This window comes from Petaurus breviceps, unplaced genomic scaffold, assembly GCF_028583685.1.
Source record: "Petaurus breviceps papuanus isolate PSGF00001 unplaced genomic scaffold, PetGlider_PUasm1.0 90723, whole genome shotgun sequence".
In the NCBI taxonomy this organism is placed as follows: Eukaryota; Metazoa; Chordata; class Mammalia; order Diprotodontia; family Petauridae; genus Petaurus; species Petaurus breviceps.
This window is the reverse complement of record NW_027187323.1, coordinates 7,491,670-7,507,991: the sequence shown is the minus strand read 5'-3', so window position 1 is coordinate 7,507,991 and position 16,322 is coordinate 7,491,670. Positions and strand designations below refer to the sequence as shown.

The 16,322-nt window shown below is 36.5% G+C and overlaps 1 long non-coding RNA gene across 2 annotated transcripts in view; it reads left to right on the top strand.

Moving 5' to 3' along the window:
• LOC138145023 (uncharacterized) overlaps positions 1-16,322 on the top strand; it is a 328,164-nt gene that overhangs the window by 195,384 nt on the left and 116,458 nt on the right. The window contains exons 3-4 of one of the 2 annotated variants that reach the window (XR_011164084.1): positions 268-367; positions 1,150-1,383. The exons of the other annotated variant lie outside the window; for it this stretch is intronic. This is a non-coding gene — a long non-coding RNA (uncharacterized lncRNA). Of the gene's footprint in view, positions 1-267; positions 368-1,149; positions 1,384-16,322 lie in introns of those variants that run through there. 2 annotated transcript variants of the gene reach the window in all.

Below are 16,322 nucleotides of genomic sequence, written 5' to 3'. Positions count from 1 at the left end.
AACTAAAAAGAATCATGAACAGTAGATGAGGATATGACTGGATGTTGGAGGTCCACAAACAGCTGACCAGGGATTTGAAGGCCTGGTTGATCGGATGGTTCAGATATCTGGTTGGAAACATTGGGCATGGGATTGTTAATTCTAACTTTGCATAGATTTAGATATCTATCAAGGCAATCAATAACAAGTTCAAATGAATAAATGTATTATTGAATTATAATTTGTTTCCATCCATAGACCAAAAATTATTTTTGTTATTTTGTCCAGACCACTTATGGGATGGTACCCTTTCCAAAATTCATGGCCATCAGCATTCTGGAAAATCTGGATGACACTTCTATAGAGGAATGGAAAGGGGTGTACATAGGTAAGAAGCAGTGTTTGGTGCACATGTGTGCTATGTAGAAAGGAAGTGAAAAATTGTCCTGGGTGGATATAAAGGAATGTCCTCTAGGAAAAAAAAAATAGGTATCCCAATAATTTTTCAAAGGTTTTCAAAGTTGTTTGCTATAAGAAAAGCTGGTACTTAGGTAACAAAATTAAAACACCTACAACCATGAGTTATGGAGAGGGATCATTGGCAAGAATAACTTTGGAAACAATGAATGTAACCTATCTTTAAGAAACTGAGTCCTTCCCTAGCTCTGTGGTGGAGGTTTCCCAGGGGATTACAAAGGATGCAGTGCAGGGACAGTGTGTTTTCTTTCTCACAGTCTACTTTACCTTTTCCCTGTATCTTTGGAGAGATCTGCTGTTTGTTGCTGCCCATTTAGTTTTTCTGCCTTTCTTCAGCTTTTTGCTTTCCCACCTCTGCTGAGTCCCACACTTATGTTATTAGGCAGGGAGCTTGCTCCCCACACAGTCCAAAACAAGCAAAAGCCCCTTCAAAAGGCTCCCCCCACCACATCGCCCCCAACAACAGCATTGTCCATTTTAATGTATGCCTAGAGAATGTTACAGTCTGTTTCCTTCCCTGTGTTAGAACAGCTGGAATGAAATGAATAGAGGCGGGTTCAGCAGCTCAGCAAAATCTTTGATAATAGAGAAGTCCAAGTGGTCCCCGTCAGCAGTGGGAATGATAATTTTACTTGTATGAATGATGTAACAAAGTAGTTGTATATCACTGCCCTATTCTTTTCTTGTCCCAAGACACCCTTGGAAATGTGATGCTACATCTCAATGGGATTTTCCAGTACAAAGATCCTTTACAAATAAAATAATTGTGGACACAAACCACTCCTACAGAGGTAAGTATACTGAAGATGTGCCAAAACACTGGGGCTGAAATGTAGTTGCTCTGGAATATAAGCAGGAGTCCAACAATTTGCTATTATAAATAAGTTTGTGTAGACCCCAAGACAACAAAGTATATGTTTTCCACGAAACTCAAATTGCTTGTTTATTTGTTTTTAAGGAAAACAACTTTGCAAATGAAATAAAATGCTTCCAGGGAAACAGATTATCGTTATTCAATGACTTTCTATAAATTTATATTAGGACTATCATATGAAGTCACATACAAGGACATATGCCAGTGATACAATGACATAGTCCCTTCCTTAGTGTTGCTTTGGAACATCCATCTTCTTTCTTTTCTTGCTCCTTTCCCTCCTTCCTTCCTTTTTTTCCTTGCCATTCTTCCCTCCTTCCCTTCTTTTGTTCCTTCATTCCTTCCTCCCTCCTTCCTGTCATTCGTTCCTTTCTTCTTTCCTTGCTCCTTTCCTTCTTTTCTTCCCTTTTCCTTTTCCCTCCCTTTTTTCTTCCTTCTTCGCTTCCTCTCTTTTTCCCCTCTCCCTCCTTCTCAACCTTCTTCCCTACCTCCTTTCTTCTTTTCCTTTTTTTTTTAAGCAATCGGGGTTAAGTAACTTGCTCAAGGTTACACAGCCAGTTATTTCTGGGTGTGGTGCTGAGTGTCTGAGCCCGGGATTCGATCTCCAGGTCATTCCAACACTGGAGCTGGTGCTCTTACTCGCTGAGCCACCTGGCCGCCCCTAAACAATTGGGGGTTAAGTAACTTGCTCAAGGTTACACGGCCAGGTGTTTCTGGGTGGGTGCTAAGTGTCTGAGCCCGGGATTCGATCTCCAGGTCACCCTGACACTGGAGCCCGTGCTCTTACTCGCTGTGCTACCTGGCCGCCCCCTTTTCCTTTTTTTTTTTTTTTTTTGACTGGGTCTTCTTTTTTTTTTGACTGGGTCTCCCCATCTTGACAAGGTTAGAATTGCACTGGCCCCTAATGGGGTCAGTCCCAAAATTGATCAGTAGGGAACAATTAGCTTGTTTTCTATTTCTAACCTGTACTAGTTTGCCTCTACCTGGTGGTCCTTTACTCCAGGAAATCACTATGTTTGTGCCAGATTAGTGTGGACATTCAATTGGATCAGCCCAGTACACCTCGGTATTGCCAAACTCAAGTGATCCACCTGTTTTAGTTTTACTAGCAGCAGGGATTAAAGATATGTACCACTAAGCTTCACTGGAGATAGATTTTCCCCAGAACTCTCTTCTTGTTACGACCAAAAATCTCCTCCAAATTGTCAGAGCCATAAATAAGATAGGATGATTGGGGCTGTGCCACAGGTCTCTGAAATTGACAAAGCACAAAAATTTAACTTATGCCCTCCTTGTGCAGAAAACACCATAATAACAAACTCCTTTTTGCCAATTAAATTTGTATATGATTATTGTACTTACTGTTGTTATTATGTCTAAAATTAAAGACTGAATGGCTTGACTAATTTGAAGATTGCTTTAGGCTGAAGAAGATGTGAGTTCAAGTCCTCACTTTGGTACATAGTGCCTGTATTATTCTGGGGAAATCACTTAAAGTCATAGTGCCCTTCTTTTCAAAGACAATAATTTGCAGAGAAATTCCAATCCACACTAGTAAATATAAGTTTGCTTACTGATATTCCCTATGCCAGTGAAATCTCAGGTCCCATTTCATCCCATTATTTTTCATTATTTATTATAAAGTTGATTTGAAGGGAGTGCGCCATGCTGATTGCCGTGAGTGTCAAAATTTCTGGTTATGGTTCTTCAAACTGGGATCAAATCCAAAGGAAGTCTGGCAGGGGAGACTAGCACAGTAGGAAGGATCTTAGGGAAAGGTTAGAAAACAAGCTAGCCTGAGGGTAAGGAATGAGGGAGTTATACCAACCCCATAATAGTTGAAGGAACTGGGGATGTCTAGCCTACAGAAGAACAATTGGGGGATATGATAGCTGTCTTTAAATCTTTGAAGTGAACTCATGTAGAAAATGGGGTAGACTAGTTCTCTGTCACTCCAGAGGCCAGAGAAGGGACTAGAGAATACTAATTATAGCTAGGCAGACTTCAAGTCAATATAAAAAAAAAGCAACCTTTATAGTAATAAGCACTGACCTGAGAGTGTACAAGTAGCCATTTGTAAGAGTGAGTTTTCTTTGAGGTATTTACATAGAACCTGGATGAGGGTTGACAGAAGTCTTTCTCACCAATCTGCTACAATTATTGAAATCTTCATGTTAACACTTCTTTGATCTAAATAACTAGAAATAATGTGTATGTGAAAAATTAATAAAATATGAGCCTAAGAATCAGGAAACATAGATCTTCGTCTGAACTTTTTCACCACCTAGCCGTGGAATCATGTTGTTTACCATCTCCAAGCTTCATTTCCAATAACTATTCCTTTTAAGCCTAAAGGTACACATAAACATATGTACATGCATGTATATATGTATATGTATATGTGTGTATGTAGATAAATAATCAAATGGGGTCATGAAGAATCAGACATGACTGAAAAGTGACTTCAGCAACAACAAAATGCAAGGACAGCTCAATTCATTGGTTCTCTTTGTGGGGATAAATACAGGATTTGACAAACTTGTGCTTATCCTATGCCCAAAGTCTACACACACACACAAAAACAACTTTATAGAATAATCATAATGAAGCATCAATGAGGAGCATAAGCACAGAAACTACCATAAGGATATTTGCAACAAATGCACCAATATTTCCAGCAGAAGATGAGATGTAGCAATGATGAAAATACTTTATTTTGTAAATGATGAGATATTTATTTCACTTAGTAGATTTGTGTTATCAACCTTGCATTTTCATAGGATCATAGTTTTGGTGTGTGTGTGTGTGTGTGTGTTTTTCCTGGAAAAACTGCAAAAGGTTATCTAAGTTCTAGAATTACAGAAAGGGAAATTAAGGCCCAAAAGGTTGAAATGAAATACTTTTGGTTACACAACAGTAAGGCACACAGCAGTAAATAAGCACAGTACCCTAAACCTTTCTGTTGGTCAATCAGAAATATTCTAGAATGATACGCCTTAATTAGGGCTCATACCATGTACACTCAGTCTCACCCCTCTGCTTCTCATTATTTTATAAGATAATACTATATATAGTTATATAGTATATATATGTATAACACTAATAATCTTCTAATATGCTCACTAAAAATTTGCGAATGACTTCATATCTTATAGCAGCATTGCACTTACTCACCACATCTCCCAACTTGGCAAAGAAATAAAAGATTTCCTAGCTGAGACTAGTCTGGGACTCTTTTGGCCTCTTCACTGTGATTATTCCACATTAGTTAAATTTTGTGGGAAATGGTGGTAGTCTGTTTCAATATCATCTGCTTTTTTCGTTTGACATTGTTCAGCATCAATAGCTTTTTGAAATAGGTCAGGTGAGAGTTATTTCATTGGGGGTGGCTAGCTGGTGCAGTGAGTAAAACGCAGGCCCTGGAGTCAGGAGGACCTGAGTTCGGTTCCAGTCTCAGACACTTAACACCCTCACAAAAAAAAAAAAAAACAACTAGCCATGTAACTTTGGGCAAGTTACTCAACCCCAATTGCCCTCTAAAAAAAGGCAAAAAAAAACAAAATCAAACAAACAAAAAAGAAATGCCTGTCATTTCATCTTCTTTTCTTCATACTGTCTTTTAGTTTAGTGTTAATTTTGATCCTTGCTCTAGTAAGTCAAAGATATGACTGCATGGAAAGCGTTCTTCTGTACTCCTAAATCAGTAATGAGTCATTTCCTTTTGGTTAAAATTTAGTTTGTGATTTTTTTTGCTATTATTCATTGTTTGCCATATCTAATGTCTTATGACACTTTTATTGAAAAAAAGCATTCACAGTCTATAGGGGCTAAGCAGTCCAAAAGTCTTTGACTTATTTCCTTTGGTCTCTTTCTGAATTATGAACTGAATTATCCAACATCTTTTTGGAACCTCCTCTATGCCTGTCTTTTCAAAAAATTATTTGTTTGTTTTTCACTTAGGTCAATGTGTACTAAGGGATATGTTGGCTGATTTGGGAGCATCTTATCAAATTCTTCATAGATTAGATAACCTTTTGCAACTTTTCCAGAAAAAAAAGAAATTTATGGGACTGTGAAACTGGAAGGTGGATAACACATATCTAATAAGTGGAATAAACCCCTCATCATTTCAAAACTAAGTTTTTCATGATTACTAGTAGGATAATCACATTTTAACTTTAACTTAATCACAGTACCTGATGAATTATACAAGAAAATTATAATAGGTGATGATGATAATATAGTACACAGTTTGAACAGACCAAGTACACAGAGAAGAAATCTTTTCTGGAGATGATACAATTTTGAAAGTATTAGAAAATTGATTCACACTATATCTGATAAAGGGGAGGATAATGGAATGGGAACAAAATTATGGCTGGCACCACTATCACTAAAAACAGGTTATTAAAAGAACATATTAACTAATAAGCCATGTTCTTACTTCATAATCTCTATAAATAAGAGAATTATCTACACAAGTAGGGAGGACATCTTCAATGAAAGTAGGAAAAGAGAATAGGCAGAATTTTGCAATTTTCTAAAATTTTATTTTATAACAGACTACATATTCAATCATTCAGCTGGCTGAAACATGCAAGTAATACAGAATCACACAAGTTTATTGCCTTTTAACTATAGTCTGAAAACTTCCAAAAATATGCATTGAATACATTATGATCACATGGAATTCCTTTAGAGATACAGTAGAGATAACTTTTCTGAGAAATACTCTGATCATGAATATTAGAAGAAAGAGAAAACAGAAATATATGAATGAACACATAAATGTATTTTTAAAAACCATTTATTTAGCATTTTTATATACCAAGCCCAGTGCTAAGAATTGAAGATACATATAAAATTAAACAAGAAAATACTTGTTCTCAGCAAGCTTACAATCTAACAGAGAAAGACGACACATGTGAGGAATGGTATCCAAAGAAGAATGTTTAGCTGTAGGGATGGTGAGCACAGTCAAAGGGTAATTGAATGGCTTGTTTTTCCAGGTATTGTGGTGTTGATTTGATTTCTCTTCCCAGACTCTGATGTAGAAAGGATGAGTTAGTTGAGGGGATAATGGTAGGAGGAGAGCCTGAGTACAGCATGTTAGATCTGTGTCTGACTAAATATTTCATCCTTTATCCTACATCCCTAAACATTCCCATATACTATGTTTTATCACTGAAGGTTATTGATTTTTTAAAAATCCTCCTGTTTTTATCTTCCTGGATCCTCTGTTTGTTCTTGTCTTGGCATATTGATAATTTTTTTTTCATCTACATAGTCAACGAATTTAGATAGTAAGCTTCATGTAGATGAAGATCCAGATGAGCTAGAGAAACTCATCATGATATCTATTATATCAATATATTATATAATATAGAAGAGGCATTACCATTTACTTTGCCGCTTTACCTAAGGACCTCTGACCTTTCCATCTGACTTGCAGCCAAAACCTTCTATGTGTATTGTCTTCCCCACTGAACTTGAGAGCAAAGATTGTTTATAAGCCCAACAAATCGCACCATGCTTTGCATATAGTAAGTGTTTAATAAATGTTTTATTCATTCATTTATATGAATACAAGCGATTCTATTTTTTTTTTGCTTTTTGCAAAAGAAGGGCAGGGAAATTGGGGTTAAGTGACTTGCCCAAGGTCACATGGCTAGTTAGCGTTAAGTGTCTGAGGCCAGATTTGAACTCAGGTCCTCTTGACTTCTGGGCTGGTGCTCTATTCAATATACCACCTTCCTGCCCCTATACGGGCAATTCTTAATTTGCCAGTGTCAGGGAAGTGGGAGAGGTCCACAACTATGTTTTTATCAGTACTATGTATAAACTCTCTCCATGGATAGAGATGGTAAACTCTTTTGTGTACTAACAGGTTAAGTGCCTTACTTATGGCCATATATCAATGCATGTCAGAGGAATTGTTGAATTCAAGGTTTATGGTCTCCACTAAGTCTTTGTCTCTATCTATTAGATTTTGCTGCTTCTTGTTAATGTTATTTTACTTTCCTAGGAAGTTATTTATGAGTATCCTAACATAAAGATGTTCTTGTCAAAGATTTCTTATTTTTACTTTCAATAAAATTATTTTATTAAAAAATCATTCTGAAATATTCAATTTAATCACTAGAATGACTACTAGCCATGTAACCCTGGGTAAATCACTTAATTTCTCTTTGTTTCAGTTTCCTCATCTATAAAATGAGGAAAATAGTAGTATCTACAAGTTGTCCTGAAGATTAAATGAATTATTTGCAAAGCACTTAGTATAATGCTTGATACAAATATTTATGTATCTTATGTTGTTTGTTGAATTACAAAGTCTGGAGGTACATCTAGAGTCTCTTCTTCCTCCCTTCTGATACAAAACATGTTGCAAGGAGGGAGCTATATGCAATAAAAATTGAGGTGAGGGAAAGTGCTTATTATACATGTTGTTGTAAGAAATCCATTCTCTTTATGATCCTCAACAACGGGAAATTAATAAGCAACAGTGGAATCTAGAATTGTAGTTCTAGCTTAAATCAAGTAAGATGACATAAACTGTCATATTGGGGCCCTGTTTTTGTAGTAAGAAATAAGGCTATGGCAAATGTGCCTTTGGTAAATATGAGAAAAGCAGGACCTGTACCTTATGCTATCAGTAAATAGCTGGTGTCAGGTTTATTTTCTTTTCGGTTCCTATTCAATAAACAAGTGACTTTTGAGGGAAATGCAATTCTAACTCATTGTTTCCAAATCAGTCTATTCAATTCTACTGCAAAGCTTTTGAAAAAATACTTTGGGGTTACATGTTAGTCAACCCAAACTGCTTGCTTTAATAAAGCTATGCTTGTTAATAAGTAATTATCTCACTGAGGCAGATATGTAGCAATGGCTATTGGATTACATACTCCAGGAGGTAAGAATAGCATTTCCAGTGAGTTTGACATTTTGAGATCTTCTGTATGTTCTGTGAAGTCTTCACCAGATTCTTCTTTTTTTTTCACCAGATTCTTCTTGTTCATATTACCAGATATAGATAGATGATAGATAGATAGATAGATAGATAGATAGATAGATAGATAGATAGATAGATAGATAGGTAGATAGACAGACAGACAGACAGTCACTCAATTGCTGGTCAAATACTTGACCATTGTTGAATAACCTAGTACTGAACCAATAGCTGCAAGGAGTTCTGGTAGTTATAGTTTTCCCATCGTGGAAAGAGACTTATCTTAGAATTGTTCTGTATCTTTCCTATTTTGAAAAAAAAAAGCCCTGAAGTTACCAGGAACCCATGCTTCTGGGTAAACCCACGTACCTATTGATACAATAAGGGATGTAGCTGAATCACTGAGCATTAGGGAGGAGCATTGCTCAAAATAGGTTGTATATGGGAGCCTATGAAAATGCAGCTTTTATTTAAGGAACCACACCCACGTTTCATTCAAAGGAGGTACTAGAATACTCATACTATCTCTAGGAAAGGCAAAGAGGAGGGGAGGGACAGGAACAGAGATATGGCTTCCCTGGATTTATCCTTGTTGACAATAAAATGGAATTTGGTTTAGTGGAGCAAAATTAAAGGTTTTCTTTAAATAAGGTATCTCTAATGCATAACTCCAGATTACATAAGCACGAGGAGATTCTGTGGAAAGAGCTCTAGAATTGGAATAAGGATCTAGAGGCATTTCACTACTTGTGTATAGATGGGGAAAACTGTCCAAAGGTGTTGGAATGACTTGCCCAAATTCACCAAAGTAATATATTGCAGATCTGGGATTTGAACCCAGATATCTGACCTGCATATTTAGCACTCTTCCCCACTGTTTTGGTGTTATTTCTTTTAACTGAAAAGAATCCCTACTGAAATGAGTACTTAGCATTTCAGTTATTATAGAAGCACTTACTGGACAGCCGTACTTTGCTTGGTTTATACCAGGGAAACCTCATATGCTAAGGTTTCTCTTCCCCTTCCCCCCACCTTATTAATTGAGATGAGATGCTGTCTATGAGCAGCTTTAGTGAGCATTACTATTCTGTAACTTATGTCAGTACCTAATTGCTGTTCCTTCCCCCTAAATGTTTACTCTTACCTTACCTTCAGCATCTCAGCTGGTAGAAAGGGAATCCCCAAACATTCCCTGATTAAGTTCTCGTTTTACGCTTGTGAGTTAATATTGAGATGCTGAGCCAGAAGGTGGAGGCATTGTTAGTGACAACTAAAATTAAAAAACAAACTGAGAATTAATTTGTTTCTCTAGCTGTCAGTGGGGAATCCTATAAGGGAATATGGAATAGTAGCTGCTTTGGCTGTGCTGATGGGGAAAGCACTTGCTTGCCCTGGTGCTCTATGGAGTTGCTCATCTTCAGTAAGCACCAGTCATTTGGCATTTAGTGGATTTTTAGGTCATCAAACATCATGATGCCTTTATTTAATTTCTTCCCTCCTTATTGCACCATGCAGCTTTGTTTCCTGTATTCACTTTCTTATAGCAGCTTGACTGTACTTCAGCAATAGGTAAAACAACCTGCAGCTAATTATATTTTGCTTCTTCTAATTGTTGTGCTTCTCAGATGATGAAATTCTTGCCTGCATTTGGCCACTATGTACAACCAATATAGAGTCTTGGAAGCTATCCTTATAAAAATGATGAGAATTCCTAAGGGTATCTAGATTAAATGCAGAGAGATTCAGTAATTGGGAAAGGAATACCATGCCCATTTAGAATTTGGGGGCCGATTCATTCTACCAATTTCCCTAATGAACATGTCGCCTTTTTATAGCCAATGTGATACTGTGGCCTGTGTCCCATACTTCTAGTTTCTCAATCACAATTATTTAGTATTAATGCCCTTGAGGCAAGATGCATATAGTCTCCCTATTCAACCCCCTATCCCCAGAGTCTCATATCCAACTCTCAACTCTATTCAGATCATTCCTGAGTCTCTGTTGTCCCATTAACCCCATTCACCCCTCTCCTAGATTATTCTTCTGTATATTTGGAACACCACTTCTACTCTTAGCAAACTCTCTTACCTTTTTAATTTGACTGAAACCTGGTTTTCCTCTGAGAACATCAAATCTTTTGCAAAATCTTGAAATGGAGGCTACTTCTCCCCTTTGTCCCAATTCTTAAAGCCCAGATGAGGTGTCCCTATGAACTTGGCTTATTCACTTGCACACTCTCCCTCCTTTAAAGTTCACGAAATATTATTATTGTTGTTGTTTGCCTTTTATTATCAGAGGGCAAATGACATCATGGGGAGATGACTTGCATGTAAATTAGATTTAAGTGAGGCAAAATTACACAGTCACCAGCCTCACTCTCTCTTCAAGAGAATGGAAGTGCAGTATCAAGACAAAAATCAAGATGACTGATGATGGCCTCTGTATAGAGGATGACCTTGGTGTCTTTGATATCTGACCAAGCTATGTGTGCCACTGATCCTACTTCAGCCACTTTTCATGGCCATTGGAACAAACTATTCTCATCCACTTATTCTGCTAAGGGAAGTCTTCACATGCTTGGAGTAAACATTCCCCTAACTCACCAACAGGTTTGAGGTCTGCCAGTTACTCTTAAACTGGTTTATCACATCTGCTAAGACAGTTTTATCAGGATGTGGCCATTGCACAGGCTATGACTTCTCAGAGTCACAGGTGAGAGTTGGGTGATAGGTAGACAACAAAGGCAGATTAGCAGCTCTGAAAAGGGCTTGGCAGGCCTTCACACCAGAGGTGATAGTCCTCCCTGAACACCCTATAAACCCTTAATAATTATTATACTATCGTATCTTCATCATTGTTGCTATTCTGTATGAGATTTTCACAATATTCTCAACAGTCACAACTATAGTTGAATAAAAGTACATCACTGTTTATCACAGCCTCTGGAATGTGGTAGGCACTTAATAAATGCTTGATCATGAATTGGCAATGTGATATAGATAGCTTATAGATAATGCATATCTTTCTATGCCATTTTGATCAACTATATATAATTGATAGTCTAATAAGGTGATGTTAATATGGTCAAAATAGATCACTGGGAGGTTTGGGGCATTAAAAAATGGGCTTTTGTAGTAGCAAACAATTTAAGATTATTTGAAAGTGCTTCACAGTTTCCCATATGTAATGCTGGATTATCTCTTATTTGATTCTGGGCTCAGCTTACTGTCCATCTGTGACACCATTCCAAGGTGTATGTACTGAAGAACTGACTACATTGGTTACTTGTCCAATTGCATGTTATAATCTGAACAATGTGCATTCTTCATCCACTTTAGTTTTCCCTTGTGGATGGCAAAGCTAAATTCTTTTGAGAGCCTATGAATCTTGTTGAGGAGGCCCTACAGTTTTTTGTGCCTCTAGGCAATCCTCTAAAAAGTATTCATCAAAGGGAGACTCTGTGGAACCTCAACATTGATAAGGAATCACTTTTTTATTTGGACTTGCTCAGGGCATCTTCAATGACACTGGCAAACAACTTGGGTGAGCATATGTCTCCCTGTTGGATGCTTTGCTTGATGTTGATATGCAACAGATTGCTGAACAAAGTGATCTCCATGGTTGCATCTGTCATGGAATCTTGTGTGCTCTTAACATATGCATCACAGACATGTTATTCAGAGAATGCCTTCAAGGCCTTTTTTTTTCCTCTATCAAGTCAAGTTTAGCCCTTCTACCGACTTAGATGACTTGTGCAAACTACTCTGCCTCTCAGTTTTATCATACATACAAAAAGGAAAAGTTGAACAAGATATTGGACTTGCACTAAAAAACTTTAGAAACAATAAATTCTTCTCTAGTTTCTTAATGATTTCCTGGGATTGGTCTAAGTTTTTCTGAAACTCTAAATCCTATTATGCTATTTTTGTAATCAAAAAATGTTGGTCACAACTCATATAATATCCTCAATATTTCTCTGTTAATTGTAAAATAATGAAGATGTCTACTGTAGAAAATTATTCATGAGAATAAACATATAACCTTGTCATATTTTTATCAAAGATACCCTCAATGACAACTGTCTTAAGATTTTATGGAAGTGAGAAAATTGACATATGGATTAGTATTTGCTCATGACCTCTTGGTCACATCTTTAACAATAATAAAGTTGTCAACAAAATTTTCCGTCTTTTGTAATCCTTTTCTTTTTGAGCTACTTCAAAAACTAATGACTCAGTTAAGTTATATTTGTGTAACCATCAGCTCAATTTTTTCTTTCAGTACAATTGCTATTTCCTCACATAATTCAATGAGTGTTGACATCAAAGAGTGCAAATTTGATTGGTTCTGATGTTACCTTTGGATATGTATATGTGTATATACTCACATATATACACACATGTACACATAGAGAGATCTATCAATACATATATGTATGTTTAACTATCTGTGTGTGTATTTATTGTCTTTAGTCCAGTTTTATCTGCATATATTCCCCTGTTATTTAATTCGCAACTCTCTTCAGGATTGTTTTCAATTTACTTTTTTCCCACCATCTTTGAAATGAAAAAGTTGAAATCTTTCATCCTTCTCTATACTAGTTTGTGACATTATTATATCATGCTTGGCTTCTAAAATGATGTCATGCTTGGAGTTCTCTACTTGTTAAGGAGATCAAGTGATTGCTATATGAGATAATGCACAATCTTGTCTGATCTCCTTGTAATAACTGTTTTGCATTGTCTAACTTTCTATAAGAAATAATGACCATCAGAATCACTTTATTTCCCCCTGTCCCTCCCTCTCTTTTTCTTTTGGAATTTGGTTTGTATATACAGGTCAACTTGCATGTAACATAGTTATATGATGTGTTTTCTTCTCATTTTTATCCTTTCTTAAAGGCTGGTATTGACTATGACTTTTGTTTTAGCAATTGATGATACAACTGTATATAGAGAGTTGATTTATAAATGACCCCCACATTAGCAACAAATTGCTTCTTATTCTGTTAAATTATAACCAGGTAGGTGGCATACTAAGTAAAGCATTGTACCTGACTATAAGAAGACCTGAGTTCAAGTCATATCTCAGATACTTATTAGTTGTGTGGCCCTGGGCAAGCCATTAACTATTTGCTTCAGTTTCCTCATCTGTAATATGAGGATAGTGATATTATCTATCTCCTGGAGTTGTTTAAAGGCTAAAGTGAGATAATATTTGTAAAGCACTTTATAAACTTTAAAGCACTATATGCATACCAGATATAACTATTAATAATTTTATCACTTTTGGACCCTTATTATGTCTAGCAACTTTTTTCCTCTCTGATTAGAAAAAGAGCATAATGTACATGTAAAGTTTCCAAGCAGGCTGTAAAAAATTGGCATTTTTCATTTTTTTTGTTACTGAAGCATGTTTTCTAAGATATTTTTGTCATCATTCTCTTTAACTGCCTTTATAAAGGTGTAAAGCTAGTTTCTACCACCTCCCAATTAATGTAATCATAGAAGGTCCAAGTAACAATTATTTAAAGGTGTAGACTAGTCATGAATAAGGTCTCAGTCATTTGGAGTGTATTTGTATGCTTTGGACCATTGGGTGAAGGCAGATAATGCTACATAGGACATCACTTATGGACTGAATTAGTCATAGCCTTGTGTCAATGTATAAAACTAACAATGTGGCAGGAAGCAAGTCAGTTAATTGATGACGTAGTGTAGTGGTGGAATCATTGTAGTTTAAAGGATTACAATCCCAAGAGTTGGAACCAAGGATCAGGAAGATCTGAGCTCAAATCTTGTGGCAGACACTCACTACCTGTGTGATTGAGCAAACTGCTGTTAATCAGTTACCTCAATTATAAAATGGGGATAATATATTAATACCCAGTTCCCAGATCGTTTTGAGAACCAAATGAGACCAATTATAAATAGCTTAGCACGGTGCCTGGCAGGTAGTAAATATTATATACGTAAATGTTATTCTTGTTGTTACTATGTACTGTGCCACCTCTGAAGAAATCCAGAAATTCTATTATGTGATGGCAAGGTTATAGGACCATAGTATCATATATCTAGAGATGAAGGAACAAGAGAAACCAACTGGTTCAACCTGCCTTTTTTTAAACAGAGAAATTGATACCCAGGAGGTTAAATGACCTGTCCAAGAACATACATATGTAGAAACAGAAATAAGTGTTGAATATGGATCCTCTCACTCTGCAGCCAGGTCTCTGGCTGCTGCATCATGTAACAAAGTAAGTAGACTTTCAACTTTATGGCATCTAAAATACTTTCTAGCTCTCAATCTCTGCTCCTATATTTCTATAACCAGGTTTATCAAATTTGACAACTGCCCTTCTGAACAATCCCATATTTTTTTAGGATAATAATACTAACTTAAATGAATTCCTCTACAACTTTGGAGAAGTCGTTTTAAGCTATATAAAAGTTGGAAGGAATATTCAAAAATCTCTATCCAGATAACCCTTGACCAGTGCTTCTGGCACAACACCCATAACCAGGTGACCAAACAAGAGAAATTACTGCAAACCAGGAAGCAAATTCTCATCAGCAGAAAACTCCAGGGACAATGGATATATCAGTGATAATAGCACTTGAAGGTTTGCAAAGTGTTTTTTAATATGCTATCTCATCTAACTCAGTAATCCATGGAAGAAAGTGATAAAAGTGTTACTATTCCAATTTTACAGGTGATCAACTGAGGCTTAGATATTGTAATTTTCCAAAGGTTACAGATCTTAGTGAGTCAGTAAGGCAGAATTTGATCCCAGATCTTCCTTATCTCAAGTTCTGCACTTTATTCATTCTGCTATATTAGCTGTTCTCTGAGGTTATATTCCAGGTAGCTGGGTCAAGTCTAACATTGAGGCCACATTAGAAAACCAGAAATTAACATTATCTATGTTGTACTATACTTTTATACATTTTGTTAAACATTTCCCAGTTGCATTTTACACTGGTTCAGGATTCACTCTGGAGTTTTCTGAGTTGCATGCATCTTTCAGATTGATACTTCTGGCTTAGAAGAGCCTACAGTTTTACAATTGCAGAGTTAACTTGGGCCTCGTGGGTCACCTATCCCAACCCATGCTTGGACAACTACAATATTGCCAACAAATAGTCATTCAACCTCCTGGACACTTCCAGTGATGGGGAACTTACCTTCTGGACACACAAAACAGCTCCTTCCACTTTTGGACACCTCTCATTGTTAAGAACCTTTTCTTTATTTTGAATAAAATCTGTTTCTCTACAACCTCTACTCATTGCTCCTAGTTTTGCCCTTTGAGATCAAGCGAAACAAATTTTATCTTTCAAATATTTTAAGATAACTCTCACATGCCCACCACCCAATACCAGTCTTCTCATTCCATTTCCATTTCCCTTACCTAATCCTCATGACATTTTAAAAATTCCTTAATTAACATGGTTTTCTAATCTAGGAAGATCCAACTTATTAAATCAATTAATCAACAAGCATTTATTAAACATCTACTATGTGCTGAGCTTTGGGCCAATTTCTGGGGATAGATCTTTCTTAAAGATGGCATCTAGAATTCAACCCAGTCCTCTAGGCATGCTCTCTCAAGGGCTGAGTACAGTAAGACTATTATCTTTTTCTTTCAGGAAGCTATGTTTTTGTTAATTTATCCTAAGATGGCATTGTCTTTTATGTCTATCATATTGTGCTGTTGATATACATCAGGTTTGTAAGAGCAAGGGTTCACAAAGCAATAAAACCTAAGTGAGAACTTGGATGAGGATGAAGTCAAATGGTCACAACCATGTTCTCTCTGTTCACTTTATTGCAAGATCCTCACTTGCATTATTGGGGTAAGGGACTGCTCATAAGTGGAAAGACTTACAAATTAAGTTGTCATCCAGGAATCAGGGACACAAAAGAGATTTAAGCTATCAAAGATGTCTTCAGTTCTTTTAGTCACAATGCAGGAGAAAAAGTAGGGTAATTCCATAGGAAGAAAGGACTATATACTAATATGACTGGCTTTCAATAGGTGGT